This window comes from Balaenoptera ricei, chromosome 7, assembly GCF_028023285.1.
Source record: "Balaenoptera ricei isolate mBalRic1 chromosome 7, mBalRic1.hap2, whole genome shotgun sequence".
NCBI classification, from domain to species: domain Eukaryota; kingdom Metazoa; phylum Chordata; class Mammalia; order Artiodactyla; family Balaenopteridae; genus Balaenoptera; species Balaenoptera ricei.
The window spans coordinates 73,233,827-73,252,349 of record NC_082645.1 but is presented as its reverse complement, the minus strand read 5'-3'; the positions used below and the strand labels follow the sequence as shown (position 1 = coordinate 73,252,349).

Below are 18,523 nucleotides of genomic sequence, written 5' to 3'. Positions count from 1 at the left end.
AATCAGTGAATCAGTCTCTTCTCTTTGTATCTAAGAGATTTTTAAAAGAAATTCAAAAGAATAAACTTTTTCATTGTCCACCCCCACCACCTATTTCTCTTCCTTCTTTGATTTTGGCCCACATGATTCATTACTCAGAGGAGTAGAATTGTGGCTGCTGCATAAAAAATATGTCTATTTGAAAATTCCAATTCTGACCCATGTTAACCATTCCTGCTTTGAGGTTCTCTGGGGAAGGACACAGACTTGGAGGGAGACAGTGAGATAGTTCTTTCTGTTTGCTAAAAGGCAGCATGAGGTGGCAAGACAATCTGACCAGAGCTTCCGGATAATCCTTAACTTACCCTTTCAAATCCCATAGTCCTACCCACACTCTCATCAAACAGTAGTAAGGAATTAAGGTGACTATTTAATAACTATGGGTTAAAATCATAAATTTCGAGCCATATTAAATACCAATTTAGAAGTAGCCCTTTTCTATGTATGACAATATTCTATCATGTGTTCTAATTAGATTTTTTATCATGATACTAATGAAATAACATGGTTTTCTGAATTGTAAAAATTAAAGAACTCAATGAAAAATATAGAATAACACACAGTTAATAAAACAAGATCTGAGACTTTAGTTCTGATTTATTTTTGTATATTTCAGATATTTATTTTCATAAATTTCAACATAGGCCCTTTGCTTATCTTCTTCCTGCTTTCTTAAGAGAAAATTGATATACCTTGTTTACTTTTTCTAGGCCTGTACTTTACTTTACATTATAAAATTAGACACTGAGTTCGTGTTGTGCAGTGATGAGAGCTGGGATCCTGCTCCAATAGCAGTGAGCATCACTGACCTGTGAAGAAGACCACAGGCAGAGGAAACAAACTCGGACAGTGATAGCTTACTCAACAACTGTGTTCTCCCAAGATCTCAGAAGAACATGTATACATTTAAATGGGTTCCTTCAGAAGGGTGGCAAGATGGCCGAGTAGAAGGATTTGAGCTCACCTTCTCTCATGAAAACACCAAAAACACAACTAATGGCTGAACAACCATCGACAGAAAAGACTGGAACCTATCAAAAAAGATATTCTACATCCAAAGACAAAGAAGAAGCCACAAAAAGATGGTAGAAGGGATGCTTTCATAATATAATCAAATCCCATACCCACCAGGTTGGCAACCCACAAACTGGAAACTAATTATATCACAGAGGTTCTCCCACAGGACTGAGAGTTCTGAGTCACACATCAGGTTCCCCAGCCTGGGGGTTTGGCATCAGGAGGAGGAGCCCCCAGAGCATTTGGTTTGAAGGCCAGTGGGGCTTGAGTGCAGGAGCTCTATAGGACTGGGGGAAACAGAGACTCCACTCTTGGAGGGTGCACACAAGGTTTCATGTGCACAGGGACCCAGGGCAAAGCAGTGACTCTGTAGGAATCTGGGCCAGGCCTACCTGCGGCTCTTGGAGTGTCTCTTGGGGGTCAGCTGTGGCCCACTTCGGGGGCAAGAACACTGGTGGCAGAGGCCCCTGGGAAAATTCCTCAGCATGAGCTCTCCCAAAGGTCACCATTTTGGCACTGAGACCTGGCCCCACCCATTAGCCTGCAGGTTCAAGTGCTGGGATGCCTCAGGCCAGAAAACCAACAGGATGGGAACACAGCCCCACCCACCAACAGACAGGCTGGCTAAAGTCCTCCTGAGCCCCTTGACACAGGCCTGTCCACCAGAGGGACATGACCCAGTTCCACCCAAAGTGGGCAGGTACCAGTCCCTCCCGCCAAGAAGCCTGCATGAGCCCCTGAACCGACCTCACCCACCAGGGGGCAGACACCAGAAGCAAGAACTACAATCCTGCAGCATGCAGAATGGAGACTACAAACACAGAAAGTCAGGCCAGAAGGGAGTGGTATGATATATGTAAAGTGAAGAAAGGGAAAAATGTACAACCAAGAATACTCAAACCAGCAAGGCTTTCATTCAGATTTGACAGAGGAATCAAAAGCTTTACAGACAAGCAAAAGTTAAGAGAATTCAGCACCACCAAACCAGCTTTATGACAAATGCTAAAGGAGCTTCTCTAGGAGGAAAAGAAAAGGCTACAACTAAAAACAAGAAAAGTACAAATGGAAAAGCTCACCAGTAAAGGCAAACATACAATAAAGGTAGGAAATCATCCACACACAAATATGATATCAAAACCATCAGTTGTGAGAAGAGAGTATAAATGCATGATATATTGGAAATGCATTTGAAATTGAGACCAGCAACTTAAAACAACCTTGCATATATATAGACTTCTTTATCAAAACCTCATGGTAACTGTATCTACAATAGATACACACAAAAGAAAAAGGAATCCAACACTAAAGATAGTCATCAAATCACAAGAGAAGAGAAGAGGAAGGGAAGAAAAAAAACCTACATAAACAAACCCCCCAAAATTAAGAAAATAGCAAGTAGAGGTAAGACAGGACTCGTGCCCCTGAGAGGCTGGGGTATGGGGGCAGTTCCCATGCTCAGAGGGGCCCACACATGGAGAGGGGATCAGCAGGGATGGGGAGAGACTTTTGGGGGATCAGAAGGGAACACGGCCAGCATTTTCCCCATTGGCTCAGGGCCCTGGGGTCCCAAGCCTAAACCTTCGCCCCCTGGCTGCGCTGAGCCTAGGCCCTGTCCCCCAATTCCCCAAGGCCTTTTCTGGCATGCCAGTCCTGAGCCTATGCCCTGTCCCCCTTGCCTAATCCCCGACCCCCCACCGAGGTCTTTTCTGGCCCTTTTTTATTTTTGGTTGCTGTTGTGGTTTGGTTTTGCCTTGTTGTTGTTTCAGTTATATTTTTATTTTTTCTAATGTATTTTTTAATTCTAATTTTATTTTTTATTCTTTGTTGTTCTCCTTTTTGTTTGTTGCCAATTTTTTTTTTTTTTTTTTTTTTGGCTGTGCCATGCAGCTTGCAGGATCTTGGTTTCCCAGGCCAGGGGTCAGACCTTAGCTCCTGTGGTGAGAGCACTGAGTCCAAGCCACTGGACTAACAGAGAACCTCAGACCCCAAGGAATATTAATTGCTGTGAGCTCTCCGGGAGGTCCTCATCTTGGCACCAAGACCCAGCTCTACCCAACTGCCTGCAAACTCCAGTGCTGGATGCCTCAGGCCAAACAACCAGTAAGAGAAGAACATAGCCCCACCCATCAAAAAAAATGAGATGACAAAAAAATATGTTACTGATGAAGGAGCAAGGTAAAAAACTACAAGACCAAATAAATAAAGAGGAAATAGGCAAGCTACCTGAAAAATATTTCAGAGTAATGACAGTAAAGATGATCCAAAATCTCAGAAATAGCATGGAGGTACGGATCGAGAAAATACAAGAAATGTTTAACAAGGACGTAGAAGAACTAAAGAACAAACAAACAGTGATGAACAACATAATAACTGAAGTGAAAAGTACACTAGAAGGAATCAATAAGAGAATAACTGAAGCAGAAGAACAAATAAGTGAGCTAGAAGATAGAATGGTGGAAATCACTGCTGAGGAGCAGAATAAAGAAAAAAGAATGAGAAGAAATGAGGACAGTCTCAGAAACCTCTAGGACAACATTAAATGCACCAACATTTGAATTATAGGGGTTCCAAGAAGAAGAAGAGAAAGAGAAAGGGTCTGAGAAAATATTTGAAGAGATTATAGTCGAAAACTTCCCTAACACGGGAAATAGGCACCCAAGTCCAGGAAGCACAGAGAGTCCCATACAGAATAAACACAAGGAGATACACACCAAGACACATATTAATCAAACTAACAAAAATTAAATTCAAAGAAAAAAACATTAAAAGCAGCAAGGGAAAAGCAACAAATAACATACAAGGGTATCCCCATAAAGTTATCAGCTGATTTTTCAGCAGAAACTCTGCCAGCCAGAAGGGAGTAGCAGGAAATACTTAAAGTGATGAAAGGGAAAAACCTACAACCAAGATTACTCTACGCAACAAGGATCTCATTCAGATTCGACAGAGAAGCAAAAGACAAGAAAATTCAGCACCACGAAACTAGCTTTACAACAAATGCTAAAGGAACTCCTCTAGGCGGGAAACACAAGAGAAGAAAAAGACCTACAGAAACAAACCCAAAGCAATTAAGAAAATGGTAATAGGAACATACGTATTGATAATTACCTTGAATGTAATGGATTAAATGCTCCAACCAAAAGACATAGCCTGGCTGAAAGGATAAAAAAACAAGACCCATATCTATGCTGTCTGTAAGAGACCCACTTCAGACCTAGGGACACATACAGACTGAAAGTGAGGGGATGGAAAAAGACATTCCATGCAATTGGAAATCAAAGAAAGCTGGAGGAGCAATACTCATATCAGAAAAAATAGACTTTAAAATAAAGACTGTTACAAGAGATAAGGAAGGACACTACATAATGATCAAGGGTTCAATCCAAGAAGAAGATGTAACAATCAAATATTTATGCACCCAACATAGGAGCACCTCAATACACAAGGCAAATGCTAAGAGCTGTAACAGGGGAAACTGACAGTAACACAATAATAGTGGGGGACTTTGGTTTCCCACTGAAACCAATGGGCAGATCAGCCAGACAGAAAATAAGGAAACACAAGCTTTAAATGACACAACAGACCGGATAGACTTGATATTTATAGGACATTCCACCCAAAAGGGACAGAATACACTTTCTTCTCAAGTGCACATGGAACATTCTCCAGGAGAGATCACATCTTGGGTCACAAATGAAGCTTTGGAAAATTTAAGAAAATTGAAATTGTATCAAGTGTTTTTTCTGAACACAATACTATGAGATTAGAAATCAACTACAGGAAAAACACTGTAAAAAAACACAAACACATGGGGCTAAATAATACACTGCTAAACAACCAAGAGATCACTGAAGAAATCAAAGAGGAAATAAAAAATACATAGAAACAAATGACAATGAAAACACAACAACCCAAAACCTATGGGATGCAGCAAAAGCAGTTCTAAGAAGGAAGTTTACAGCAATTCAATCTCACCTTGAGAAACAAGAACAATCTCAAATAAGCAATCTAACCTTACACCTAAAGCAACTAGAGAATGAAGAACAAAGACAACTGAAAGTCAGTAAAAGGAAAGAAATCATAAAAATCAGAGCAGAAATAAATGAAATAGAAATTAAGATAACAATAGCAAACATCAATAAAACTAGAAGTTGGTTCTTTGAGAAGATAAACAAAATCGATAAACCTATAGCCAGACTCATCAAGAAAAAAAGGGAGGACTCAAATCAATAAAATTAGGAATGAAAAAGGAGAAATTACAACTTCCACTGCAGAAATACAAAGGATCATAAGAGACTGCTACAGGCAACTATATGCCAATAAAATGGACAACCTGGAAGAAATGGACAAATTCTTGGAAAGGTACAACTTTCCAAGACTGAACCAGGAAGAATTAGAAAATATAAACAGACCAATCACAAGTAATGAAATTGAAACTGTGATTAAAAATCTTCCAACAAACAAAATCCCGGACCAGATGGCTTCACAGGCCAATTCTATCAAACATTTAGAGTAGAGCTAACACCAATCCTTCTCAAACTCTTCCAAAAAATTGCAGAGGGAGGAACACTCCCAAACTCATTCTGTGAGGCCACTGTCACCCAAAACCAGACAAAGATATCACAAAAAAAATTAGAAGATGGCGGAAGAGTAAGACACGGAGATCACCTTCCTTCCCACAGATACATTAGAAATACATCTACACGTGGAACTGCTCCCACAGAACACCCACTGAACGCTGGCAGAAAACGTCAGACCTCCCAAAAGGCAAGAAAATCCCCACGTACTTGGGTAGGGCAAAAGAAAAAAGAAATAACAGAGACAAAAGAATAGGGACGGGACCTGCACCAGTGGGAGGAAGCCGTGAAGGAGGAAAGGTTTCCACACACTAGGAAGCCCCTTCGCGGGCGGAGACTGCGGGTAGCAGAGGGGGTAAGCTTCGGAGCCACGGAGGAGAACACAGCCACAGGGGTGCGGAGGGCAAAGTGGAGAGACTCCCGCACAGAGGCTCGGCGCCGAGCAGCACTCACCAGCCCGAGAGGCTTGTCTGCTCCCCCGCCAGGGCGGGTGGGGGCTGGGAGCTGAGGCTCAGGCTTTGGTCGGATCGCAGGGAGAGGACTGGGGCTGGCAGCGTGAACACAGCCTGAGGGGTTAGCGCACCACAGCTAGCCAGGAGGGAGTCCGGAAAAAGTCTGCAGCTGCCGAAGAGGCAAGAGACTTTCTTCCCTCTTTGTTTCCTGGTGCGCGAGGAGAGGGGATTCAAAGCGCCGTATAAACGAGCTCCAGAGACAGGCGCGAGCCGCGGCTGTCAGCGCGGACCCCAGAGACGGGCGTGAGACTCTAAGGCTGCTGCAGCCGCCACCAAAAAGCCTGTGTGCGAGCACAGGTCACTCTCCACACCGCCCCTCCCGGGAGCCGGTGCAGCCTGCCACTGCCAGGGTCCCGTGATCCGGGGACAACTTCCCCGGGAGAACGCACGGCGCGCCTCAGGCTGCTGCAACGTCACGACGCCTCTGCCGTCGCAGGCTCGCCCCGCCTCCTCCGTACCCCTCCCTCCCCCCGGCCTCAGTGAGCCAGAGCCCCCGAAGCAGCTGCTCCTTTAACCCCATCCTGTCTGGGCGGGGAACAGACGCCCTCAGGTGACCTACACGCAGAGGCGGATCCAAATCCAAAGCTGAACCCCGGGAGCTGTGCGAACAAAGAAGAGAAAGGGAAATCTCTCCCAGCAGCCTCAGAAGCAGCGGATTAAAACTCCACAAACAACTTGATGTGCCTGCATCTGTTGAATACCTGAATAGACAACGAATCATCCCAAATTCAGGAGGTGGACTTTGGGAGCAGGATATATTAATTTTTCCCCTTTTCCTTTTTTTGTGAGTGTATATGTATATGCTTATGGGTGAGAATTTGTCTGTATAGCTTTGCTTTAAAATAGCTTTATTTTACTTCACTATATTCTCTTTCTTTTTTTCTTTCAATTTTTTCTCCCTTTTACTTTGAGCCGTGTGGATGAAAGGCTCTTGGTGCTCCAGCCAGGCATCAGGGCCGTGCCTCTGAGGTGGGAGAGCCAACTTCAGGACACTGGTCCACAAGAGACCTCCCAGCTCCAGGTAATACCAAATGGCAAAAGCTCTCAGAGATCTCCATCTCAATATCAAGACCCAGCTTTACTCAATGACCAGCAAGCTACAGTGCTGGACACCCTATGCCAAACAACTAGCAAGACAGGAACACAGCCCCATCCATTAGCAGAGAGGCTGCCTAAAATCATAATAAGGCCACAGACACCCCAAAACACACCACCAGACATAGACATGCCCACCAGAAAGACAAGATCCAGCCTCATCCACAAGAACACAGGCACTAGTTCCCTCCACCAGGAAGCCTACACAACCTACTGAACCAACCTTAGCCACTGGGGACACATACCAAAAACAACGGGAACTACGAACCTGCAGCCTGTGAAAATGAGACCCCAAACACAGTAAGATAAGCAAAATGAGATGACAGAAAAACACACAGCAGATGAAGGAGCAGGGTCAAAACACACCAGACCTAACAAATGAAGAGGAAATAGGTAGTCTACCTGAAAAAGAATTCAGAATAATGATAGTAAAGATGATCCAAAATCTTGGAAATAGAATAGACAAAATGCAAGAAACATTTAACAAGGACGTAGAAGAACTAAAGAGGAACCAAGCAACGATGAAAAACACAATAAATGAAATTAAAAATACTGTAGATGGGATCAATAGCAGAATAACTGAGGCAGAAGAACGGATAAGTGACCTGGAAGATAAAATGGTGGAAATAACTACTGCAGAGCTGGATAAAGAAAAAAGAATGAAAAGAACTGAGGACAGTCTCAGAGACCTCTGGGACAACATTAAACGCACCAGCATTCGAATTATAGGGGTCCCAGAAGAAGAAGAGAAAAAGAAAGGGACTGAGAAAATATTTGAAGAGATTATAGTTGAAAACTTCCCTAATATGGGAAAGGAAATAGTTAATCAAGTCCTGGAAGCACAGAGAGTCCCATACAGGATAAACCCAAGGAGAAACACACCAAGACACATATTAATCAAACTGTCAAAAATTAAATATAAAGAAAACATATTAAAAGCAGCAAGGGAAAAACAACAAATAACACATAAGGGAATCCCCATAAGGTTAACAGCTGATCTTTCAGCAGAAACTCTGCAAGCCAGAAGGGAGTGGCAGGATATACTTAAAGTGATGAAGGAGAAAAACCTACAAGCAAGATTACTCTACCCAGGAAGGATCTCATTCAGATGTGATGGAGAAATTAAAACCTTTACAGACAAGCAAAAGCTGAGAGAGTTCAGCACCACTAAACCAGCTTTACAACAAATGCTAAAGGAACTTCTCTAGGCAAGAAACACAAGAGAAGGAAAACACCTACAATAACAAACCCAAAACATTTAAGAAAATGGGAATAGGAACATACATATTGATAATTACCTTAAATGTAAATGGATTAAATGCTCCCACCAAAAGACACAGACTGGCTGAATGGATATAAAAACAAGACCCATATATATGCTGTGTACAAGAGACCCATTTCAGACCTAGAGACACATACAGACTGAAAGTGAGGGGATGGAAAAAGATATTCCATGCAAATGGAAATCAAAAGAAAGCTGGAGTAGCAATTCTCATATCAGACAAAATAGACTTTAAAATAAAGACTATTACAAGAGACAAAGAAGGACACTCTATAATGATCAAGGGATCGATCCAAGATGAAGGTATAACAATTGTAAATATTTATGCACCCAACATAGGAGCACCTCAATACAAAAGGCAAATACTAACAGCCATAAAAGGGGAAATCGACAGCAACACAATCATAGTAGGGGACTTTAACACCCCACTTTCACCAATGGACACATCATCCAAAATGAAAATAAATAAGGAAACACAAGCTTTAAATGATACATTAAACAAGATGGACTTAATTGATATTTATAGGAGAATCCACCCAAAAACAACAGAATACACATTTTTCTCAAGTGCTCATGGAACATTCTCCAGGATAGATCATATCTTGGGTCACAACTCAAGCCTTGGTAAATTTAAGAAAATTGAAATCGTATCAAGTATCTTTTCCAACCACAACGCTATGAGATTAGATATCAATTACAGGAAAAGATCTGTAAAAAATACAAACACATGGAGGCTACACAATACACTACTTAATAACGAAGTGATCACTGAAGAAATCAAAGGGGAAATAAAAAAATACCTAGAAACAAATGACAATGGAGACACAACGACCCAAAACCTATGGGACGCAGCAAAAGCAGTGCTAAGAGGGAAGTTTATAGCAATACAAGCCTACCTCAAGAAACAGGAAACATCTCGAATAAACAACCTAACCTTGCACCTGAAGCAATTAGAGAAAGAAGAACAAAACATCCCCAAAGCTAGCAGAAGGAAAGAAATCATAAAGATCAGATCAGAAATAAATGAAAAAGAAATGAAGGAAACAATAGCAAAAATCAATGAAACTAAAAGCTGGTTCTTCGAGAAGATAAACAAAATTGATAAACCATTAGCCAGACTCATCAAGAGAAAAAGGGAGAAGACTCAAATCAATAGAATTAGAAATGAAAAAGGAGAAGTAACCACTGACACTGCAGAAATACAAAAGATCATGAGAAATTACTACAAGCAACTCTATGCCAATAAAATGGACAACCTGGAAGAAATGGACAGATTCTTAGAAATGCACAACCTACCGAGACTGAACCAGGAACAAATAGAAAATATGAACAGACCAATCACAAGCACTGAAATTGAAACTGTGATTAAAAACCTTCCAACAACAAAACCCCAGGACCAGATGGCTTTACAGGTGAATTCTATCAAACATTTAGAGAAGAGCTAACACCTATCCTTCTCAAAGTCTTCCAAAATACTGCAGAGGGAGGAACACTCCCAAACTCATTCTACGAGGCCACCATCACCCTGATACCAAAACCAGACAAAGATGTCACAAAGAAAGAAAACTACAGGCCAATATCACTGATGAACATAGATGCAAAAATCCTCAACAAAATACTAGCAAACAGAATCCAACAGCACATTAAGAGGATCATACACCATGATCAAGTGGGGTTTATCCCAGGAATGCAAGGATTCTTCAATATACGCAAATCAATCAACGTGATACACCATATTAACAAATTGAAGGAGAAAAACCATATGATCATCTCAATAGATGCAGAGAAAGCTTTCGACAAAATTCAACACCCATTTATGATAAAAGCCCTGCAGAAAGTAGGCATAAAGGGAACTTTCCTCAACATAATAAAGGCCATATATGACAAACCCACAGCCAACATTGTCCTCAATGGTGAAAAACTGAAACCATTTCCACTAAGATCAGGAACAAGACAAGGTTGCCCACTCTCACCACTATTATTCAACATAGTTTTGGAAGTGTTAGCCACAGCAATCAGAGAAGAAAAAGAAATAAAAGGAATCCAAATCGGAAAAGAAGAAGTAAAGCTGTCACTGTTTGCAGATGACATGATACTATACATAGAGAATCCTAAAGATGCTACCAGAAAACTCCTAGAGCTAATCAATGAACTTGGTAAAGTAGCAGGATACAAAATTAATGTACAGAAATCTCTTACATTTCTATACACTAATGATGAAAAATCTGAAAGTGAAATTAAGAAAACACTCCCATTTACCATTGCAACAAAAAGAATAAAATATCTAGGAATAAACCTACCTAAGGAGACAAAAGACCTGTATGCAGAAAATTATAAGACACTGATGAAAGAAATTAAAGATGATACAAAAAAATGGAGAGATATACCACGTTCTTGGATTGGGAGAATCAACACTGTGAAAATGACTCTACTACCCAAAGCAATCTACAGATTCAATGCAATCCCTATCAAACTACCACTGGCATTTTTCACAGAACTAGAACAAAAAATTTCACAATTTGTATGGAAACACAAAAGACCCCGAATAGCCAAAGCAATCTTGAGAATGAAAAATGGAGCTGGGGGAATCAGGCTCCCTGACTTCAGACTATATTACAAAGCTACAGTAATCAAGACAGTTTGGTACTGGCACAAAAACAGAAATATAGATCAATGGGACAGGATAGAAATCCCAGAGATAAACCCACGCACATATGGTCACCTTATCTTTGATAAAGGAGGCAAGCATAAACAGTGGAGAAAAGACAGCCTCTTCAATAAGTGGTGCTGGGAAAATTGGACAGATACATGTAAAAGTATGAAATTAGAACACTCCCTGACACCATGCACAAAAATAAACTCAAAATGGATTAAAGACCTAAGTGTAAGGCCAGACACTATCAAACTCTTAGAGGAAAACATAGGCAGAACACTCTATGACATACATCACAGCAAGATTCTTTTTGACCCAGCTCCTAGAGAAATGGAAATAAGAACACAAATAAACAAATGGGACCTAATGAAACTTAAAAGCTTTTGCACAGCAAAGGAAACCATAAACAAGACCAAAAGACAACCCTCAGAATGGGAGAAAATATTTGCAAATAAAGCAACTGACAAAGGATTAATCTCCAAGATTTACAAGCAGCTCATGCAGCTCAATAACAAAAAAACGAACAACCCAATCCAAAAATGGGCAGGAGACCTAAATAGACATTTCTCCAAAGAAGATATACAGATGGCCAACAGACACATGAAAGAATGCTCAACATCATTAATCATTAGAGAAATGCAAATGAAAACTACAATGAGATATCATCTCACACCAGTCAGAATGGCCATCATCAAAAAATCTAGAAACAATAAATGCTGGAGAGGGTGTGAAGGAAAGGGAACACTCTTGCACTGTTGGTGGGAATGTAAATTAATACAGCCACTATGGAGAACAGTATGGAGGTTCCTGAAAAAACTACAAATAGAACTACCGTACGACCCAGCAATCCCACTACTGGGCATATACCCTGAGAAAACCATAGGTCAAAAAGAGTCATGTACCAAAATGTTCATTGCAGCTCTATTTACAATAGCCAGGACATGGAAGCAACCTAAATGTCCATCGACAGATGAATGGATAAAGAAGATGTGGCACATATATACAATGGAATATTACTCAGCCATAAAAAGAAATGAAATGGAGGTATTTGTAATGAGGTGGATGGAGTTAGAGTCTGTCATACAAAGTGAAGTAAGTCAGAAAGAGAAAAACAAATACAGTATGCTAACACATATATATGGAATCTAAGGAAAAAAAAAAAAAAAAAGGCCATGAAGAGCCTAGTGGCAAGACTGGAATAAAGACACAGACCTACTAGAGAATGGACTTGAGGATATGGGGAGGGGGTGGGGTGAGATGTGACAGGGTGAGAGAGTGTCATGGACATATATACACTACCAAATGTAAAATAGATAGCTAGTGGGAAGCAGCCGCATAGCACAGGGAGATCAGCTCGATGCTTTGTGACCACCTAGAGGGGTGGGATGGGGAGGGTGGGAGGGAGGGAGATGCAAGAGGGAAGAGATATGGGAACATATGTATATGTATAACTGATTCACTTTGTTATAAAGCAGAAACTGGCACACCATTGTAAGGCAATTATACTTCAATAAAGATGTTTAAAAAAAAAAAAGAAAATTACAGCCCAATATTACTGATGAACATAGAATGCAAAAATCCTCAACAGAGTACTGGCAAACAGAATCCAACAGCACATTAAAAGGATCCTACACCATGATCAAGTTGGATTTATCCCAGGGATGCAAGGATTCTTTAATATATGCAAATCAATCAATGTGATACACCATGTTAACAAATTGAAGACTAAAAACCATATGATCATCTCAATAGATGCAGAAAAATGTTTTGACAAAATTCAACACCCATTTATGATAAAAACTCTCCATAAAGTGGGCATAGAGGGAAACTACCTCAACATAATAAAGGTCATATATGACAAACCCACAGAAAACATCATTCCCAATGGTGAAAAACTGAAGGCATTTCCTCTAAGATCAGGAACAATACAAGGATGTCCACTCTCGCCACTATTATTCAACATAGTTTTGGAAGTCCTACCTGTGCTACTCAGAGAAGAAAAAGAAATAATAGGAATTCAAATTGGAAAAGACAAAGTAAAAGTGTCACTCTTTGCAGGTGACATACTATATAGAGAGAATCCTAAAGATGCTACTAGAAAAGATGCTACTACTAGAGCTAATCAATGAATTTGGTAAAGTTGCATGATACAAAATTAATGCACAGAAATCTCTTGTACCTCCTGTACACTAACAATGAAACATCAGAAAGAGGAATTAAGGAAACAATCCCATTTACCATTGCAACAAAAAGAATAACTAGGAATAAACCTACCTAAGGAGGCAAAAAACCTGTATTCAGAAAACTATAAAACACTGATGAAAGGAATCAAAGATGACACAAACAGATGGAGAGATATACCATGTTCCTGGATTGGAAGAATCAATATTGTGAAAATGACTATCATACCCAGGGCAATCTACAGAGTCAATGCAAGACCTATCAAATTGCCAGTGGCATCTTTCACCGAACTAGAACAAAAACTTTTACAATTTGTATGGAAACACAAAAGACCCCTAATAGGCAAAGCAACCTTGAGAAGGAAAAGCGGAGCTGGAGGAATCAGGATGCCTAATTTCAGACTATACTACAAAGTACAGTAATCAAGACAGTATGGTACAGGCACAAAAACAGAAATATAGATCAGTGGAACAGGATAGAAAGTCCAGAGATAAACCCATGCACCTATGGTCACCTAATCTATGACAAAGGAGGCAGGAACATACAATGGAAGAAAGACAGTATCTTCAATAAGTGATGCTGGGAAAACTGGACAGCTACATGTAAAAGAATCAAATTCAAACTCTACCTAACACCATACACAAAAATAAACTGAAAATGGATTAAAGAACTTAATGTAAGGCCGGACACTATAAAACTCTTAGAGGAAAACAGAGGAAAAACACTCTGACATAAATCAGAGCAAGATTTTTTTTGTCCCACCTCCTAGAGTAATGGAAATAACAAAAATAAACAAATGGGACCAATTAATCCTAAAAGCTTTTTCACAGCAAAGGAAACCATAAACAAGACAAAAAGACAACCCTCAGAATGGGAGAAAATATTTGCAAATGAAACAACTAACAAAGGATTAATCTCCAAAATATACAAACAGCTCAATATCAAAAAAACCCAAACAACCAAATCCAAAAATGGGCAGAAGATCTAAATAGACATTTCTCCAAAGAAGACATACAGATGGCCTGGAGGCACATAGAAAGCTGCTCAACATCACAATTATTAGAGAAATACAAATCAAAACTATAATGAGGTATTACCTCACACCGGCCAGAATGGACATCATCAAAAAATCTACAAACAACAAATGCTGGAGAGGGTGTGAAGAAAAGAGAACCCTCTTGCACTGTTGGTGGGAATGTAAACTGATACAGCCACTATGGAGAACAGTATAGAGGTTCCTTAAAAAACTAAAAATAGAACTACCATATGACCCAGCAATCCCACTACTGGGCATAAACCCTGAGAAAACCATAATTCAAAATGAGACATGTACCCCAGTGTTCATAGCAGCATGATTTACAATAACCAGGACATGGAAACAACCTAAATGTCTACTAACAAATGAATGGATAAAGAAAATGTAGTACATATATACAATGGAATATTACTCAAACATAGAAAGGAACAAAATTGGGTCATTTGTAGAGATGTGGATGGACCTAGAGTGTGTCATACAGAGTGAAGTCAGAAAGAGAAAAACAAATATTGTATGTTAATGCATTATGTGGAATTGAGAAAAATGGTACAGATGAAACCTATTTGCAGGGCAGGGATAGAGATGAAGACATAGAGAAAGCAGGTGTGGACACGGGGGGAAGGGGAGGGTGGGCTGAATTGGGAGATTAGGCTTGACATAAATATACTACCATGTGTAAAATAGATAGCTAGTGGGAACCTGCTGTAGAGCACAGGGAGCTCAGCTCAGTGCTCTGTGATGACCTAGATAGGTGGGAGGGGTGGTGGGTGGGAGGGAGGTCCGAGAGGGAGTGGATATATGCATACATATAGCTGATTCACTTCATTGTACAGCAGGAACTAGCACACTGTCAAGCAATTATGCTCCAATTAAAAAAAAAAAAAGATTAAATAAATAAATAAATAAATAAATAACCTAGGGGTAGTAGAAAGCATGTAGAAGTTACTCAATTAAGATCCACTGACCAATGAAGGCTTATTAATGAACAGACTCCAGTGGAACTTTTCTGAAATAAAACAATGAGTAAATTAGTATCACCCACATTCAGTGCCCTCTGTGTCTTCAGGTCAACAAGCCAAGCCCTGGGGACACAAATATGAACAAGATGTAGTCCCTGATCTTAAGGAGTGTACAGACTTGTGGGGACACAGATGTGTAGACAACTGTAATATTTACAAAACACATGGACATGTCTTATCTCATTTACATCATGAGAACCCAAGGTAGCTGGTATAACATGTGACTTTATACTCAATGTTTAGAAGAGAAACTGAGGTTAAGTGAGTTGTCCAAGATCACTCCAGTAGTACGTGGAGTTGTAACAAGAACCCAGTTCTGCTGACTCCAAACCAAGGGCTCTTTCTACTGCACGCTAATGTTCTAGTATAACATGCTTATTTCCCAGTGCCAGTGACGCTGGAGAAATCCAGCTCATGAAAAGCATTGATATCTAGTGAGTGAGAGGCAGGCATTGATGGCATCAAGGAAGGCAGGCTTTGAAAAGCACCTGTGAATAGTTAAATATTTTTCTTCTCATTAACTATAATTTTTCAAATACCAAAAAGAATTTGAGGTTACTTTTGACAAAGCATGATACCATATATATATTTTTATGTTTAAAAGAACAAAGTAATGAACGGAAATAGAGATGAAATCCCTGTGTCAGAAAATTGAGGGTAAGAATAGGTGCGCATAACTCTTAGCTCTGAGCTTCCTGAGAGACAAAGCAAACTGGGAAGTGACAAGGTTCTTGTATACAAAAGGAGGCGGACTAATTTTAATTTTAGCATATATTATCACCATTTGTCCTCTGATTTCTGAATCACACAGCAAAAATCAGTATTCTTATAGAAAACATTGATTTGAAAGTATAGCATTTTACCAATAAAAAAAGTGAATTTGTTATATTTGTAAATTCTGTGGGTTGATCAGAAGATTTGGAAATTTGGTAACAACATACTCAATAGCACATGATTGCCAACATTAATGGTTTGGTCTGTTCTGTAAAGGAAAATGGGAGAATTGGCATCCAGTTTAGAAGGATCATGCAGCAGAGTATCGGAAATGTAATGGGGCTAGGGGGGTGGGAAAAAGATTGCCCTCTTCATAAACAGTACACATTTCAAGTTCTTAACTGAGTGAACTATAGCCAAAATGGCACATCAAACACAAGATGACATTCACCAGCTATGAGGATATTTCATCATTCATTCACTCATTCCACAAACAGTTACTGAGTGCCCAGAGTGGGCATTCAAGCCCTGTCCTTAAGGATGAAGACAGAGCAGTGAACAACACAGACAAAAATGCCTGCCTTCGCCAAGCTTTCATGAGGCAAAGCCTAGCATGTAGCACAAATTAAAGATGGATGTGTACTTTGTCTGTGAGAGAGCTGGAGTTCCCACAGTCACACTGGCATCCAAATGAGACATCCTAAAAAGGCTACAGCCCTGTGTTACTGCAGACTGAAACACATGCTTGGTTTTTGTCACAGAACTATCTAGAGCCTAGGGGCAGCTAGGAAGGGAGGTGCAAACACCGATCCTAACTGCCGTAAAACAGGGCTGAAGAGTAGGTCCCACCTTTTGAAGCTCACAACGGATGGAGGGTGGGCCAACCTTCCCACTGCAGAAGGAGCCAACAAGCACCTCCTTCAGTTTAAGGAAAAGGTCCTCTCCTGCTATAAAAATGGCTTTAAGAAGCAGCTGGGCGGGTGGCGGGGGGGAAGCTACAGCAGCCACAGAAGCTGTTAGACAAGGTAAAAAAATATATATATATATATATTTATATATGGTTTTTAAGACCCATGCATGCATTTATTCAACTAATATTTATTAAATCCTCACTACATATGCAAAAAGCACCGTGGTAGGAACTAGGGAAAGAGAGAGGGGAGTGGGTGGAGACATGGTTCCTGCCCTCATGTCTCTTACCTTCTAGAAAGAGAGTCAGACATTGAACAACTAATCAATTAATTAATTAAAAGTAGAACATCTACTAGGAAGAACGATTGGAGTCTATAAGAACTTTAAAAGGGCAAATTAACCTAGTGCCAAAGATAACAGAAACCCTTTACACAATCCCACTCACTTTCTCATTCTCTCCTCTCCCTCTCCTCCATTCCATCCCCTTCCCCATCCCTCCTCTCTCAGACACACATGCACACACACTTGTGTGCACACAGGTGCATACACAGGCACACATAGCTATGATGTAATCAGGCACCTCTTTGTCTTCCTTTCAAAGAGACAACTTTTGAGCTATAAATACTAAAGATATTCATTCTGGCTCTTAGGCCAACAGGCTGCAACCCTGGCGAAACCATGCCAAAATTCCTACTCTGAGTTAAGCTGCAGTCAGGTCTAGATGAAAAAAGGAACGTTTCAACTGATTACGTCTTCATATGTTTCCTAGATATTTGAGTTTACGGTTGTGCTTGTCCTTCTTGATACTTAATTAGAATGTACAGGCCTCAGATATGAGCTTGCAGGAGACAGACAGTGTTCAAAATGAAAATGACAGCTTTCCATTGGCTTGTGTGCTGTTCTATAGCAGCTCACTGTCAGGTGTTGAAGTTAAGCTAAACTACATAAAAACAGAAGATGTAAAAGCTAAAGTTGAAAAATTAAAACTTAGAGTCTACATATACTGAACTTTGGCTATTCAATTATAAAGTCAAATTGGAAAAAAAGCATAAGAAAAACAAGTAAGGAACAGAATTTTGGACAAAGCACTGAGCTGGGCAGATTTTAAAACTTTCCAATTAAGTTATATAACTACAAAATATTTGTGGTAGATAAAAATTAGAAAATACAGGTATATAGACAGAGATAAAAATACAGCCATATTTAATTACCAAAGCACTTTCCATAAAATGACTATATCAAAGTATTTAACCAATTCTTTATTATTGGGCATTTATGCTTTTGCCTAATCTTTATTAACACAAATGTTTTGATGAACACCTTTATATATGCATTTCTGCACATCTCTCATTATTTTCTTATAACAAATTCTTAGAAGTGGAATTTCTTAGCTGGGCAGTATTCAGATGTTTAAAATCAGAATTAAAGCAACAGCCAACTTTAGAAAAAAGAAATCATAAGTAACACAATAACAGTGGGGGACTTT

General features: G+C 40.0%; 1 protein-coding gene across 1 annotated transcript in view; it reads right to left on the bottom strand.

Annotated features, from left to right (window-relative positions):
• Positions 1–18,523, bottom strand: part of FSIP2 (fibrous sheath interacting protein 2) — a 129,866-nt gene that overhangs the window by 45,788 nt on the left and 65,555 nt on the right. The window lies entirely within an intron of this gene.